General features: G+C 37.0%; 1 protein-coding gene and 1 non-coding gene across 12 annotated transcripts in view; both read right to left on the bottom strand.

Moving 5' to 3' along the window:
• Positions 1-18,296, bottom strand: part of RBFOX1 (RNA binding fox-1 homolog 1) — a 2,483,553-nt gene that overhangs the window by 952,828 nt on the left and 1,512,429 nt on the right. The gene's annotated exons all lie outside the window — the stretch shown is intronic.
• LOC115931124 (U7 small nuclear RNA) lies at positions 9,881-9,942 on the bottom strand. The gene has a single exon (XR_004067678.1). It is a non-coding gene; the product is annotated as a U7 small nuclear RNA (small nuclear RNA).

The raw sequence follows: 18,296 nt of genomic DNA, 5'->3' as shown, positions 1-18,296 counted from the left end.
AGGTTTCTTATCTAATTAGGGTAAACACATTACCCAGAGTTAAAATTTCTTTTTAAGAAATTTCTAAGAGATGATTGTCCCTCTCAACCCCATGATGCAAGTTTTAAAAGACCTGTAGTCAGGCTCCTTGGTAATCAACATAAGCATTTAATGTAAAATGTATTTTCTTTTTAATTAGAAATTACTAAATTGGTGGTGTGTCTTGCTACTAACACAGTCTATGCTTTAAAAGTCTTAGGCATAAAATATTTGCATTATAGAATCAATCAAATGTAGTTGCTTGGTACAGTTTGGGATGTTTTAGAGAGCATGGTCATATTCTGTTTTGAATGATATTTAAATTGCTCTAATGTATTCTAGGCTGGACCCTCACATCAATTAATCAGTGCCAAGGCTCTGTCTAACATTTTGCTACAAACTGGGTTCAATTGTAATTTGTCAACTCTAGCACCCGTTGCTATGACAAATAGCTTCGGTCTGGTTAATCTCTTGAACATAATAGCATTCTGCTACTTTGATAAATCTATTATGTCATGGTTTACATATGCTTGGGGGAAAATTTTTATTGGGACATCTTACACTAAATTATCTCTAGTTTACACCAACAAAGCAAGCAGAGGACTGATTCTGATAGTAGCTTCCCAATATCTCAACAATGCCAAGTTATCTTGGATCTCAAATCTCACAGCAAGACATTAAGAGGACAGTACCTGAAGTCTGACCACAAAGTTTCAAAATGATGAATCCCCATTTACTGACTTGGACCATTTACTTAACTTTCTGTGTCCTGATCCTTCTTATTGGTATAAAGAAGATAGTAGTTTGGACCGACTTCTTAAAAGTGTGAGAGTTCAATGTAATAGAGGACAGGGTCTGCCGCATTAAAAACAAACAACAAAACCTGGATGTTGTTGTAATTGTTTAAAACCTTTTTTTACTGATGCATAATAATTGTACATATTTACAGGGTACATGTGACATTTTGATACATGCACACAATGTGTTATGATCAGGGTAATTGGGGGTATCCATCACCTCAAACATTTGTCATTTCTATGGGTTGGAGACATTTCAAATCTTTTCTTCGAGCTACTTTGAAATGCACAATAAATGGTTGTTAACCATCATCACCATACTATGCTGTGGAACACTAGAACTCACTCCTATCTAACCGTATGTTGGTACTTATTAATCACCCTCCCCTCATCCCACCTTCTCCACCCTTCCCAGCCTTTGGTCACCATCATTCTACTCTCTGTCCTCCAGAGATCAACTTTTTTAGCTCCCACATATGAGTGAGAACATGTCATATTTGTCTTTCTGTGCTCAGCTTATTTCAGTTAACATAATGGTCTCCCTCCAGTTCCATCCATGTTGCTGTAACAAACAGCATTTCATCCTTTTTCAGGGCTGAATAGTATTCCGTTGTGCACATATACCACATTTTTAATCTAATCGTCTCTTAATGGATACTTACGTTGATTTCATGTCTTTGCTATTGTAAATAATGCTGCAGTAAACAAGGGTGTGCAGGTCCTTTGAGATATTGATTTTCTTTCCTCTGGGTAAATATCCATAGTGGGATTTTGCTAGATTTTATGGTAGTTCTATTTTTAGTCTTTTTGAGAAACCTCTGTATTGTTTTCCCTATCAGCTGTACCAATTTTCATTCCAACCAACAGTGCATAAAATTTCCCTTTTCTCCACATCCTTGCCAGCATTTATTTTTTATCTTTTTGATAATAGTTGTTCTAATTGGGATGAAATTATACCTCATTGAGGTTTTGATCTGCATTTCTCTCATAATTAGTGATAATAAGCATTTTTTATACCTGTTGGCCATTTGTATGTTTTTTTGTTTGTTTGTCTGTTTGTTTGAGATGCAGTTTCACCCTTGTTGCCCAGGCTGGAGTGCAATGGCATGATCTCAGCTCACTGCAACCTCCATCCCCCGGGTTCAAGCAATTCTCCTGCCTCAGCCTCCCAAGTAGCTGGGATTACAGGTGTCTGCCACCACGCCTGGCTAATTTTTGTTGTATTTTTAGTAGAGATGGAGTTTCACCATGTTGGCCAGGCTGGTCTCGAACTCCTGACCTCACATGATCCGCCTGCCTCGGCCTCCCAAAGTGTTGGGATTACAGGCGTGAACCACCACGCCCGGCCTGTATATCTTCTCTTAAGAAATGTTTATTCAGATCCTTTGCCCATTTTTAAATGGGATTATTATTATTATTGCTATGGAGTTGACTGTGTTCCTTGCCATATATTCTGGATATGAGTTGACTGAATAGCTTGCAAATATTTGCTCTCATTCTACAGATCCTCTCTTTGCTGCATTCATTGTTTCCTTTGTTGTGCCAAAACTGTTTAGTCTAATATAGTCCTATTTGTATATTTTGTTTCTGTTGCCTATGCCTTTGAAGTCTTAGCCATAAAATCTTTGCCTAGGCCAGTGTCTTCATGCAATTACCTATGTTTACTTCTAGTACTTTTATAGTATTGGGTTTCAATCTTTAATGCATTTTGAGTTGATTTTTGTATATGGTATGAAATAGGGTCTTCTTTCACTCTTCTGCATACGGGTATCCATTTTTTTCCCAGCACTACTTATTGAAGAGGGTGTCCTTTCCCCAATCCATATAATTTTTAAATAAATCCAGTTATACGTAAATGGTAGTACAGTATATATTTTTTAAATGGTTGAAATTAAATGTTGAAGATTTTTAAAGGTTTCTACTACGAATGACCAAATAAAACTTGCAAAAAGGGTTTTGCTGCCAATGGAGGTGGCCACTTCCCAGGTGGTCACTCCCTGGGAGGCACCTCATTGTGTATTGTCATCCAAACGGGGCTGATGTGATTGCAGAAGTGGGCACTTATTGACCTCAGCTAGCAATTTGAAACTGGACATAAATTGTCCCTTTCGGTCTTAACACACAGGATGTTTCTACATGGGAAAAGTGCATCTGCTGCAGTTTTCAGCAATACATTCTCAAAAAGTCAATTTCACCTTTTGGCAGCTCTGAAAGAATCCATATTACTTTAAGTATAATCGCTCCGAATAGGGGCAACAGTTAAAAGAAGGGGAGAAGAAAAAAGAAGGCCAAAGTACAAGGGGGTGACAAGTAGTTGTTTTTGAATAACAGGGAAATCATACTCCAAGAAACGAATTCTCTAGTATTATATTTATAGCAAAGTGATCAAAAGTTGCTTTTACTAAAGTTCGAATTCCTTACAGTTAAAAGAGCCACCGTTCTCCACGATAAAACACTGAAACAACACAATGCTCCACTAAGAGATAAATGAAACATCAAAACTGTAGCAAATATTTCAGGTGTTCTGACGGGTTATCTTGGCATTAAAACAGGAGACATTTATGCAGCCAAAAAACACATAAAAAAATGCTCACCATCACTGGCCATCAGAGAAATGCAAATCAAAACCACAATGAGATACCATCTCACACCAGTTAGAATGGCAATCATTAAAAAGTCAGGAAACAACAGGTGCTGGAGAGGATGTGGAGAAATAGGAACACTTTTACACTGTTGGTGGGACTGTAAACTAGTTCAACCATTGTGGAAGTCAGTGTGGCGATTACTCAGGGATCTAATTAGAAATACAATTTGACCCAGCCATCCCATTACTGGGTATATACCCAAAGGACTATAAATCATGCTGCTATAAAGACACATGCACACATATGTTTATTGCGGCACTATCCACAATAGCAAATACTTGGAACCAACCCAAATGTCCAACAAGGATAGACTGGATTAAGAAAATGTGGCACATATACACCATGGAATACTATGCAGCCATAAAAAATGATGAGTTCATGTCCTTTGTAGGGACATGGATGAAATTGGAAATCATCATTCTCAGTAAACTATCCCAAGAACAAAAAACCAAACACCGCATATTCTCACTCATAGGTGGGAACTGAACAATGAGAACACATGGACACAGGAAGGGGAACATTACACTCTGGGGACTGTTGTGGGATGGAGGGACGGGGGAGGGATAGCTTTAGGAGATATACCTAATGCTAAATGACGAGTTAATGGGTGCAGCACACCTGCATGGCACATGTATACATATGTAACTAACCTGCACATTGTGCACATGTACCCTAAAACTTAAACTATAATAATAAAAAAAACAACATTCCATTTCCTGCATATCTCTCTAATTCTCTCTTTCTCCCACCTCTAAAACAACATCCCCATATATAAAAGTGTGCTCCTGAAAAATTCAACAAGACACAACCAATGCAAAAAATTAGTGGAGGCCAATTTGTAGAGAGAAATTCTATGTGGAAATTAGTGCAGAGGAGGGAGCAGTGGGAACCCGAAGAGTGCTTTAATTTTCCTCATGAAAAAGAGGAGCTGAAATTGTGGAAGAAGCATCAGGAAAGAGCTTCATTCACTGAATCTTCGACTGTAGGTTTTGAAATATAATTCCCAAGATGACTTTGCTTTTACAAATAAATTTAATTCCAATTTAGGTGAAATTTTTCAGAGAGATAATTATATCCAACACCATTTATGCAATTTGGATTGAGGATATTGAGTTAGCTGAGAGTCAGCAATGCATTTCTGGAAATTGATCTGAATAAAGCAGGTGAACATTGTCATTTGAACCCCAGAGCATAGACCCTTTCCTAGCTGTAGCTGCCTGAGTGTTGAGTTTTGCAATCAATTTGTACTCAAAAGAAAAATGCTGTCATAATATGAAGTGAAATGATATGTCTTTGCACTGCTCAAAATACTTAGTAAAATTATGGGTGTCTTTATTTTTTTATGCTGAAGGGTGGGTATGTATAATGGATAAACTACTCAGCAAGAGTTGGGTACCAGAAGACAACCCAGTAAAAAGCATCCAAGTCAACAGTCAGCTCCAAAAGGAGTGATTCTCTTCTCCTTCAGTAATTAAGCATTCAAACCCAGTAAACAGCTTGGTGGGAATGATTTTATGACAAATGACCGAAAGCATATCAACCATAAAACTCAGCTCGACAAAAATCCCTCAAGCCCAGGAAACTCAATCAATGTAGAGCAGGCAACAGCCTCAGCTGTGGCAGCATTCTCTCACTACGAATCACGTAAATCCAAGGAGGCCAGAGCTGCTCCGCTAACTCTGACACAAGACACAAGAGAGGAGGAGGGCACGAGGCTTCTCACGGGGAGACAGAAAAGGAAGGCAGGCGAGAAGTACGTTTCTTTTTCTCCCTTTCACTCTGTTGCTGGTTCTACTTACAGGAGTTGATGAAGAGATGAAATTGCACAGTCTCTATTAAGACAGATGTAACAAATATTCAAAGAGAAGAAGAAAACAGGCAGAGAGACATGGTATAGGAGATGAAAGGGGGACACTGGGTTATAGCAAGATGATCTTGCTGCAACTACGGTCCCGAAAGCATCCCTGAATAAAAGAATAGATATTAATGCAGGCATGCAATTTTTATCTCAGTCTATGTGTTAACTATATGACTATTCACTTTAGTACCATATTTTTCCAATATTGCAGTATGCAAATCTGAAAACAGCAAAGCTGAAAGAATTTTATAGCAAACATCCATATATCTACCACCTATATTCTACTACTGGCATTTTACTATACTTGCTTTATCCCAGCTATTTCCATCTGTCCATCCCTCTCTGCAACCATCAACCCATCTTATTTCTGGTGCATTTCAAAGTAAATTTCACACATCATTAACATACCCCCTACAAGTTTCAGTATACATGATGTTTACTCAAGTTCAATATTTGTATTTTTATGCCATTACTTCCTAATAATACTATATGACCACTATGAAAAAGTTACAATAAATTTTGAAATTTGCACAATTGTATATTTGAAATTTGCACATTTGTATTTTTCCCTTCTCCATAGCAACCAAGTAAAATTATTACATATTCACACCGTATAAACATATTGCCAACAGGAAGATAAAAATTCTCTGGGAGGACAGAGAAACTGTAATATGTGAGCAGAGAGGCTGACAGAGAACATAGAACCCTGCTAAAAAAAAAAAAATAGGAGTAGGAATAAAGTTTGACAATTTCACTACCAGCAGGAAAGGATGGAAGTGAAGAAGCAGTAATGGAAAGGGGGATGGGCAAGTTTTGAAATCAAGATAGGTGCACCTGTTGCATGAAACCGATACGCAGAAAGGTGTGTGTGTTAGAGTTATTACCGGTATTCCAGAGCAGGGGAATGGAAGAACATCATGGCAAGATGCCATAATAAAAAGGTTAAAGTTTACAAAGTTCAGTGAAGAGTATCACTCTATTCTTTAGGAATGCGCTAACTTGCTTTCAAAGATGAACAAACATGGAAAGAACACAGCTTCCAGCACATAGCAACATCCAGCGACAGAGCATGTCATATTCCATCTCTAAATTCTACAACTACTTGAAACATGAAGCTATCACTTCCTTGTGGCCAATTTCTTGCTTCATTCTCTCTACTTTTCTCATATGGACACAGCATATTAATTAGACTGAGATCATTGTATTTCATCTGATAATGTCAAAGTTATTGGAGGTCTGGAGTACATCCAAATTGCATTTCAATCTATCACTTCGATGTTATAAATGACAAATCGATATTTTTAATACTTTTCTATCTTAATGTTGCCTGATGGAACAAAGCCAGCACATGCTACAAGAAATATGCAGACTACTAAGGCTATACTTTGAACCTAATGGAACGCAAAACACTCGTTTTTATGGTACATGCAGGCAGTGGGTTACCGGAGTAGATGGACGCCCAGCAGGAGTTAGAGAAATTAACACCTTTCTGAAGTTGAAAGCAGTGGTAACTTGTTACTGAGTCACCTATTCCAACTGGGATCCTATTAAAGTGCTTGATTTGAGGGCAAGGACATAAAATCTCAATTAAAAATATTGTTTGTTAAAGCCTGGACTCACGCTGGCACCCCTGGAAAATTCATATAAACCAGCAGCGCATCTTCATCTAAAATTCAATTATGTAAGTCCAAGATTGTAGCTGGTCAGAGACAGCTTTGTTGTGAAAATAATAGCAAGTGGGTTACGATAATCATACATTCTTCATAAGACCACAGGGGCAGTAAACAACGCAGGTTCAATGCCTGGAATTGCCGCTTCTGGCTCTATCTGCTTATATACCGTAAGCAGCAAGCTGATGATAACCAACGGACTCAACAAATAAATCAATGTTACTGGCTTCCTTTGACATTTCATGCAGTCTAAGACAAGTAAACTTCAAAACTCCCAAATCAGATGTGCAGAGGAAGTACTGTATGTTCTACCTTTCTAGTTCTTTATCCAACTAGTGACTCCAAAATCATTTCACCTACAAGTGAGGCAAAGAGTTGCTGTACATGGACTTAGACATAGAGAGTCAGGATGTTCAGTCATCAGGGTACAAATGCCCCAATAATACAGACCACCCTCCTTTAGGGAACTTCCTAGCTAGTTCCTCTTTATCTACTAGCATGTATTCTAAGTACATTTTCAGTCCATTCATTTTTCTGGTAGAGGGCACTGTTACTTCTCTCCCGTACCACTGCCAACTTCCTCCTTAGCCACCTACTCCCCATCCATTCTAGAGTCAATAAAAACAATCTCCTAATAATATACACCAGAGCTCAATACCCTTGTCCTTAAAACTCTTCATTGTTTCCCACTGTATTTAGAATACAATGTAAAGTAACTGAAAAGGCCACACAGGACCTGGCCTTTATCTGCTATTCAAACCTATGTCCTACCCCTCCACTGACTCCTCTGCTAAGCTTGGCCACCCTGATCTCCTTTTAGTTCTTCCCCACATCAGGGCCTTTGAACATGCTGTTTCTGTTTCTAATGATCCTTCCTCTTTTTAGCCAGTTGGCACCTTCATATCACTTAGACCTCTGCTTAAATGGGTTCTTCTCCAAGAGCCCTTCCCTAGCCCACCGATCTGAAGAAAACACTACTGTATCTTCTACCATCACTCACTATTTCAGCTTCCTGGTTTCATCATCACACACATCGCCTTTGGCATTTATTGTTATTAACTATTTATGTTTTTCTCACTTCCACCACTGAATAATTAGTCCACAAAGGCAAGGGTCTGTCTCATACACTGCCCTATCCCTTTAACATTAGCAATAAATGACGAACAATGAATGAATGCATGAATGAATGAATGAATGAACACCCCTGTCCCAGCATAAATGCAGGTGTTTTAAACTTGGGTCTCAATGTTTCTTTCAAAATATCTCTGATGGTGATGAACAAGGCATGCCTTTAGATACCATACTTCGGTCACCAGTTTATTTTAACATTCTTCTATCTCTGATAAACTGCTGGTAACAGCGTATGAAGAAACATATGTCAAGAAATATTAAATTTGAATTTTAAAAAGGGTGTTTTGGTAGACTGAAAACATAATTTACTCCTGAGCCACCCTGGTTTCAGCTTCTGCTGCTATTTTAAGCCCAGTTGCAATTAAGTGCCTAAATACCATAATAAGGCATCTATCACCAAGCTCCTCTCTATGACCCATTATTAAAACTAAGAAGTGCTGTGAGGCTATGAGAATGATTCAATACAAATGACTTAACAGCCATTGATGAATTTACCTTTAACAAATGCCCTCAGGTAGAGCCCACGATTCAATAGGTTTTGCTATTTCTTTTTCCTTCTCCTGCATCCCATTTTGCTCTCTCCAGCACGCCACTCAATGCAAATACAACAGCTGCAGTTCTGACAGTAACAGAAAGATCATAACCCTATACACCTCGACTGAAATCTTAATGTTAGCCCCTGGTTGATGGCTACATCAATTTCAAAGATGTCTTTCCAACCCAAGACTGCTAGAGAGAAAAATTCATAAAACTCTGAGAGCACCATCTTTTCATTTGTGTGCCTACTAACTCTGAACACCCTGACACAGTCAGCTTGGCCCTTATTGTATTCTGAGGATGTAGAGATGGAGAAGTCTTTCAGAAATGTGTTTCCTGCTGACTATTATTTCAAGGGAAACAGAAAGCAAGACAAAATAAAAACATTTTACATCACATTCTCCAGTGATTTTAATCATAAGGCTGCTGTGTTAACACTGAAAACCTTTCCAAGTCGCTGTTATTCTTAAGCAAGAATCTGTGCACTGCAATTCTTTGGGCTTATTATTCACTGAGGTCACTAAGATTTGTTACCCCTGATGTACTGATTAGGAGAGACACTCCAGGAGATGAAGAATGTATATGAGGTCAATAAACGGTGCAATGAATGAAAAGAGAAGGAGCTTTGAAATCGGCATGGCTGCCTGCTGGATATGAAGTCAAAGACAGGTTAGTTCAAATCCCCAGAACCTCAGTATCCTTATCTCGAAAGTGGGGAAAACATGAGTCCTACCTCCCCGGACGGTTATGAGTATAAATTGCCTGAGTAACCATAACAGCAAGAACCAGGGTCCATCTCATGCCTCCTTGGGGGAAGGATGGTGGCACTCATGTCCTGAGCACTTATTATGAACCAGGCGCTGTGTGGAATGCATCCTGTGTGCATCTGTTCTCTCATTTAATTGGGTTGATGCCATTACTGACTTTCTGTACCAATGAGGAACCCAGGCTCAGATGGGACAGACAACTTGCCAAAACACGATCTTGCCTGGAATGCATAGCAGAGCAGGATCCAAACTCAGATATGCCTGAGACCATAACTTTTTCTCTCGAATGCCATCTGGCCTTCCTAGTAGTTGCTCAATGAATGTTGGTTTCCAATACTTTTCACTCAACAGTGGACAGAAATATCAGTCATTTTATGAATACCCAGATTGGCTCCTCCTGTCATTTAATCCCATGATTTTTAATTCTTCCCTTTCAAAAACATTTTATCAATTATGAGAGAGCTTTCTAGCAAAAACCAGAAAGGTTGCTAGACAAATTCTGAAAGAACTGTAACACTAATTTTATGGGGTCTATGTTCCTCCTTAGACAAAGACCTTATCAGTCTTGCTCATTGCTGAAATTCTAGCATCTAGGAGGTATTCAATAAAATCTTATAGAATGAAAGGTAAAGATAATTAATCATAACCTCTGAGAATTCATCATACATCTAAGCCAAGTTCAAATTCTATATACTCCAAATAAATTCTGTTCATACATGCATAACAAGTTCAAATTCTATATACTCCAAATAATTCGGTGTTTTGTTTGAGACAGGATCTTGCCTTGTTGCTCAGGCTGGAGTGCAGTGGTGTAATTATAACTCACAACAGCCTCGAACTTCTGGGCTCAAGAGATCCACTTCAACCTCCCAAGCTGGGACTACAAATGCATGCCATCATGGCCAGCTAATTTTTTATCTTTATTTTTTGGAGAGACAGGATCTTGCTGTGTTGCCCAGACTGGTCTTGAACTCCTGGGCTTATGCAACCCTCCTGCCTCGGCCTTCCAAAGTGTTGGGATTATAGGTGTGAGCCACACTGCCCACCCCAAATAATTTGTGCTCATACATACATACATATGTATATAGTTATATGTGTATGTGTATGTATATATGTGTGTGTATGTATTTGTGTGTGTGTGTGTGTGTAGAGAGAGAGAGAGAAAGAGAAAAGAAGGCTGGGTCTGTATACTTCTGGTATTTATGCACAGCATGGTACTGAACCCATAAGGATATCCAATTAAATATGCATTTATTGCCTAATGAGATGCTAGTAAATCATGCCATAAATAACGCTAGGAAAAAAAAAGATCCTACCAGATAATAATTACATATACAAGTTCAGTTAACACAAAAAAGTATCAGTAAAATGGTTCAATAAATAACGGTGTCACTACGGGTGAACAATCCTTCCAATTACACAACCTAAGTCTTGTATAACAGGTGCATTTCAAAAGAGAAAGGATTTAGAAAACAAAGGCCAATCCTCATGATGCTGAAGTTGATACCGTGTTGTGCTTTCCACCAGTTTTACAATGGTGAAGCCATAAGGTATGGATTGCCTATGAAAGTTTTATGTCAGAAAAATGACTCTGGATGGCGGGTAGGGACTGAGGATAAGTTACAATTCAGACATCTATGAGCATGTAGATTGACAACTCCCAGGAATCTCTTTGCACAAGTTGCTGGCCATGAAGCGGATGGTGCCCAGAAGACGTATTTCTGCTTGTGCAAAAAAGGCAGCAATCAGAAGGACATAGTAGGCGTGGTTTGGGATAGCAACCTTTTCTTTTTATACAAGAGACAATATCTGAGATGTTTAAAGAGAAGACCCATAGAAGATACTAAAAATACCACTTTTAACAGAGATTATGTGAATACTGCCCCAACAGGCTTCTTACATATCCCAGGTGACAACAAGTAAACCAGTAAGACAGATAGATAGATAGATAGATAGATAGATAGATAGATAGATAGATAGATAGATAGATAGATAGACAGACAGACAGACAGACAGACAGACAGACAGACAGACAGACAGACAGACAGACAGACTGACAGATTTTTTTTTTCTTTTTGAGACTAAGTCTCACTCTGTCGCCCAGTCTGGAGGGCAATGGGGCGATCTTGGCTCACTACAATCTCTACCTCCTAGGTTCAAGCAATTCTCCTGCCTCAGCCTCTTGAGTAGCTGGGATTACAGGCACACACCACCATGCCAGGCTAATTTGTATATTTTTAGTAGAGATGGGGTTTCACCATGTGAGTCAGGCTGGTCTCGAACTCCTGACCTTGAGATCTGACCGTCTCAGTCTCCCAAAGTGTTGGGGTTATAAGCGTGAGCCACTGCGCCTGGCCAACCAGTAAGATAATTTAAGGATCTCCCATTTGGCATGGTACAGGGACCTGCTATGGTACCGTGAGGCGTTCTGCAGAGGTCTGCTAGGACTTCGGTAGGCTAACACCTCAGTAATCTGTGGTGAGGGGATATCTGCACAGTAGTATAGCTCCACAGGAGAGATGAGATTTTAGTTTGAGCCCAAGTGAGACACCTGCTGAAGTCTCCCAATATACTGAGAAGACTGCTAGGAGATGGACTTTCTATGAACTGGACATCAACATTTGAGTTGATATGCTTAATAAAATCTCACATTCCTATAACAGACTTGGGATCACTAGCAACCTTTGGCTTATAAATATATAAATATTGATTATATGTATCAATATTTCACTTTTCTGCCCTATGTAAACTTTCAATTAATTAATAATAGTTAAGGATTAATAAGACAACAACACTTTTTTTTTTCCCCTGACACCTGTGTCTCACTCGTCACTCAGGCTGAAGTGCAGTGGCACAATCACAGGTCACTGCAGCCTCAACTTCCCAGGTTCAGGTGATCCCCCCCACTTCAGCCTCCCATGTAGCTAGGGACTGCAGACATGTGCCACCATGCCCGGCAATTTTTTGTATTTTTTGTTGAGATGAGGGTTTGCCATGTTGCATAGACTGGTCTTGAACACCTGGGCTCAAGTGATCCAACTGTCTCGTCTTCCCATAGTGCTGAGATTACAGGTGTGAGCCACCATGCCCAGCGCACCACTTTCTTGATTATTGTAGCTTTCCATTAAGTCTGGAAATCACACAGTATTCATCTTCCCAAATTGTTTTTTTCAAAGATATTTTGGCCATTCAAGTTGACTTCCATTTCTATAAGAATTTCAGAATATGTTTGGCAGTTTTTATTGAAAAAAAAGGCCTGCCGGGGTTTGATTGGCATTGTGTTGAATCTATAGATCAATTAGGGGAGACTAAGATAAGTCTTTCAACCTACACACGATATTGGCCTGTATGCTCACATATTTAAGTCTCTTTCAACTCCTCTCAGTTGTTCTGTAGTTTTAAGGGTATAGGACTGGCATATCTTCCATCAGATTTGTTCCTCTAAGTATTTCACTGTTTAAAACGCTATTGCAAATGATATTTTTAAGTTTTAATTTCCAATTTGTGTAATATATAAAAATATAATTGAATTACATATATTGATATTGCATCCTGCAACTTGATAAATTCATTTCTAAGTTCCAGTGGCTTTCTGTTTTAGAGAGCATAAAATTTTATGCACAGATGATCACGCTGCCTATGAATAAAGACAGTTTTTTTCTTCTCTAAACAGATGCCTTTTACCTCCTTTTCTTGCTCATTATCACTGGCTAAAATAATGTGAAAGGGAAGTGGTGAAAACATAAATCCTTGCTTTGTTCCCAATCTTGGGGGCAACACCAGTATTTCCTCATTAAGCATGATATTAGCTATACATTTTCTATAGATGCCTTTTATCATATTGACCAATTTATCTTCCATTCTTGCTGAGCTTTTTAAAAAACTAGAATCCATTTTGGATTTTGTCAAATGCCTTTTCTGCATCTATTAAAATAATTGTGTTGGTTCACATTTTGTTGTTAATATCGTGTATTTCATAAATTGATTTTCAAATGTTAAGGCATCTTTTCAATCCTAAAACAAAATCTGCTCATTCTTGATATATAGTATCCTTTTCATGTATCAATAGATTTCATTTGCTTGTTGTTTTAGAATTTTCACATAGGTATTCATGAGGAAGACTAGTCTGTGGTTTCGGAGGTTTTTTCTTGTGAATTTTTTCCTGGTTTTGGTATTACAGTAATCGTTGCCTCATAGAATGGATTGGGAAATATAATTTCCTTTTCCATTTTCTGAAAGAAATGTTTTGTAAAGTTTATTAGCAAAGTCATCTGGGCTTGGAATTTTCTTAGTGGGAAGATTTTCAACTCCAGATTTAATTTATTTGATATTTATCAGGAAATTCAGATGATCTATTTTTTCTTTAGTGAGCTTTCTTAGATCTCTTTCAAGGAATTTACCCATTTCACCCTTAAATCTTAATATCATGAAATAAGGTTGTTCATAATATTATCTTATTTTTTCTTTTAATACCTATAGAATCTGTAGTGATGCCTCCTCTTTCTATACTGATATTGGTAATTTGTATCTTCTCCTTAACTTTACTAAGCCTGGCTAAAACTGTATTGATTTTACTAATTTTCTCAAAACAGCAGCTTTTGGTTTCAAAGATTTCCTCCATTTTTGGCCTACTACCTGTTTTATTGATTTCAACTCTGATCTTTATTTCCTATCTTCTACTTAATTTAATTCACCTTCTTTTTCTATTTTTCTAAGGCAGAAGATAAAATAAGTGATTTAAGAGCATTTTTCACTATCCTAATATGGGTATTTAATGCTATGAATTTCTCTTCAAGCATTGTTTAATAACACTACGCAAAATCTGATATGTCTTATGTATATTTTTGTTCAGGTCACTGTTTATTTTGATTTCCATTTAGATTTTCTCTTTGATCCACAGGTTATTTATTAAAGTGTGGCTTATTCTCCAAGTGTTTGGAGATTTTCATTTTATATTTCTGTCATTTATTTCTAGTTTGATTCCACTGCGATTGGAGAAATAACTTCAATTCTCTTAAATTCATTGATTAAAAAAAAATAGTTCAGTCCAGAATAGCTCTTTTCTTGATAACATTTCCTTATGTACTTGAAAACAATATGTATCCTGCTATTTTAGGATAGAGGGTTCTACAGTCATTAATTAAGGCAAATTAATTAATACTACTATTCAAATCTATATATTTAATAATTTTCTAGCTATTTATTCTGTCAGTTATTGAGAGACTAGCACTGAAATCTTTGGCTATTTCTCCTTGCCATTCCATCAGTTTTGTTTCATGTATTTTAAAGCTGAGGTGCATAAATATTTAATGTCTTCTTGATTAAGTCACCTTTTCCATTGCGAAATTACCTTCTTTATCCCTGATGTATTTTCCTCTAGAATCCATTTGTGTGATATCAGTATAGTTACTTCAGTATTCTTTAGATTAGTGATCGCATTCTGTATCTTTATTACTTTTTAAAGGAAAGAAATACACTTTATTTAAACATGCAAACACACCACTTGCTTTATATATTGAAAAGATAACATTGACAAAATTAAACCACAAATGAAAAACTGGGAAATCATTTACTGTATATATCATAGATGAATGGTTAATATCCTTAATTAATGTATAGGAAAATGTGTTACAAATAATCAGAAATAAATGAACATGATTTTTTAAATAGTCAAAACACATGAAAAAAATAATGAATATTTATTTATTTATTTATTTTTCTTCCTTCTTTCCTTTTGAGACAGGGTGTTGCTTTGCCCTGAGTGCAGTGGAGTGCAGGCTGGAGTACAGTGGTGTGATGACAGCCCAGTGCAGCCTCAGCCTCCCAAGCTCAAGTGATACTGACACCTCAGCCTCCGACGTAGCTGGGACTACAGACATGCACCACCATGCTCAGTTAAATTTTTAAATTTTTTGTACAGATGGGGTCTTGTCATGTTGCTCAGGTTGGTCTCAAACTCCTGGGCTCAAGGTATCCTCCTGTCTTGGCCTCCCAAAGTGCTGGGATTACAGGTGTGCACTACCATTCATCCTTATCAACATATTTGTGTCTTTATATTTAAAGTGTGCTTCTTATAACACAGCTTATAATTTGATCTTATTTTTATTAACTCTGACAATCTCTGCCTTTGAACTGAGTATATTTAGAACATTAATATTTAATGTGATTGATATAATAAGGTTTAAACCTATAATCTATTCGTTTTTCATTTGTCCCAACTTTCCCTTTTCCTCTTTTTTCTGCCTTGTTTCACAATAATTGAAAATTTTTATTATTCTATTTCCTTTGCTGGCTTATGAGCTATAACTCTACATTTCACCTTTTTAGTGGGAACTTAAGGGTTTACAGTAACACTATAAAAGGGAAATCTTTATAACTTATTTTGAAAATATTACAAATACACAGACAGTTGTAAAGACAGTACAGAGAAGTCTTGTTTCCCTATCCTGCTAGTGACATTGGTAACCCATTTGTTACATCTTATGATACTATAATATCATATTGTACTATATGATATTGACATTGATAAAGTATGTTTGTATAAGTTTAACCCCTTTTATTACATGTATAGATTTCTGTAACTACCACCACAATACAATACAGAACTAATTCACCACAGATTTCTCCTTCATGCTGTACCTTTATAGTTCTACCCATCTTTTTTTCTCCCACCATACTGGCAACTATGACCAAATCTTTATACTTCTCTCATGGTGAAAGTGTTATATAAATGACATTGTATAATCTATAACCTTTTGAGACTGTTTTAATTTTCATTCAACATTGTGCCCTTGAGATTCATCACAGGTGTTGTGTATATCGATAGTTCATTCAGTTTTTATTGCTGAATAGTAGTTCACAGTACAGGTATCTCACAATTTCTTTAACCATTCACCTACTGTAGATATTTTGGTTGTTTCCAGTTTTTGACTCAGAAATAAAACTGCTGACAATAATTGTGTATAGGTTTCTGGGGTTTTTCGGGGACATTAACTTTCATTTCTGTGGAATAAATGTCCAGAAATGTGAATTGTTGACTCACTGGTAAATGTCTATTTATTTTAAGAAACTACAAACAATTTGCCAGAAGAGTTGTGTCATTTTGCATTGCCATCATCAGTATATGAGAGACACACGTTCTATGCGTCCTTGTAAATACTTGATATTGTTTCTATCTTAAATTTTATCTGTTCTAACATGTGTATAATGATATCTTATTATATTCTTAATCTGCATTTCCCTAATAGCTAGTAATGCCGAATTCTTTCCATGTTCTTGATTGCCTCCATATGTCCTCTTTGGTAAAATATTTCTTCAAGTCACTTTAAAAAGATTTTCTAAATGGATTGGTTTTCACTCTTTGACATTTTAAAATTGACAATAATAATTGTACATATTTATCACGTACAACATGATGTTTTGAAAAATGTATACACTGTAGAATGGCTAACTCAAGTTAATTAACATATGCAGAACCACACACACTTATAATTTTTGTGGTGAAAACATTTAAAATCTACTCTGTTAATGATTTTCAAGAATATAATACACAATTATTAACTACAATCTATCACTATGTTGTACGATTGATCTATTGAGCTTATTCCTCCTATCTAACTAAAACTTTGTATCCTTTGACAAACATTTCTCTAACCCTTTACCCTTCCAGTTTCTGGTAACCACCATTTTACTTCTTTATAAATTTATAGATATTAATTCTTTATTAAATATGAAATTTGCAGAAGTATTTTCTTCCACATTATAGCTTTTCTTTCGAATATCTTAACAGGATTGTTCAGAGACCACATCTTTAATTTTTTTTTTTTTTTTGAGACTGAGTCTCGCTCTGTCACCCAGGCTGGAGTGCAGTGGCATGATCTCGGCTCACTGCAACCTCCACCTCCGCAGTTCAAGCGATTCTCCTACCTCAGCCTCCCAAGTAGCTGGGATTACAGATGTGCACCACCAAAGTTTGCCTGGCTAACTTTTGTATTTTTAGTACAGGCAGGGTTTCGCCATGTTGGCCAGGCTGGTCTCGAACTCCTGACCTCAGGTTATCCACCTATCAGCCTCCCAAAGTGCTGGTATTACAGGCATGAGCCACTGCGCCCAGCCAAATTTTGAGGAAGTCTAATTTATCATTTTTTTCTTTTATAGACCCTTGGTGGCACGTCACCAAGCTCTAAGTTGAAAACATTTTTTTCCTATAGGATTGCTTGAAAGTTTTATAGTTTTATGTTTTCAATTTAACCTACAATCCATTTTGAGCTAATTTTTATGAGATGTGAAGTTTAGGTCAAGATTTATTATTTATTATTATTATTTTGCCTATAAATAGCCAATTGTTCCAGCACCATTGTTGTAAAGATTGTACTTCCCCCATTAAATTGCTTTTGCATTATTGGCAAAAATCAGTTGGTCATTATTGTCTGGGGCTATTTCAGTGTCTTCTCTTCCCTTCCATTGATTTAGGTGTCTACATCTAAGCAAATACCACATAGTGATGATGACTGGAGTTATATAACGTCTTGAAACTAGGTAGACTGATTTGTCCCACCTGATTCTTATTTTTCAAAATTGTGTTAACTACTCTAGTTTCTTTGCTTTTCTATTCAAATTTTGAGATAATCTTGTCTATATTTATTTTTTAAAAATCTGCTGATATTTTGAAATGACTGCATTACATCTGCGTATCAATTTGAGCAGAGATGGCAACTTTACAAAGTGGAGTCTTTCAATCCATGAACACACTGTGCTTTTCCATCTATTTACAACTTGGCCTTTTTCATCAGCATTTGATAATTTTCAGCATACAAGTCCTGTTAGATGCACACCTAAATATTTCCCTTTTTTCTGGGTGATTAAAATGGTAT

The sequence above is a fragment of the Gorilla gorilla genome, chromosome 18, assembly GCF_029281585.2.
Source record: "Gorilla gorilla gorilla isolate KB3781 chromosome 18, NHGRI_mGorGor1-v2.1_pri, whole genome shotgun sequence".
Taxonomy (NCBI): Eukaryota; Metazoa; Chordata; class Mammalia; order Primates; family Hominidae; genus Gorilla; species Gorilla gorilla.
The sequence above is the reverse complement of the archived record's forward strand: the minus strand, read 5'-3'. Positions and strand labels throughout refer to the sequence as shown.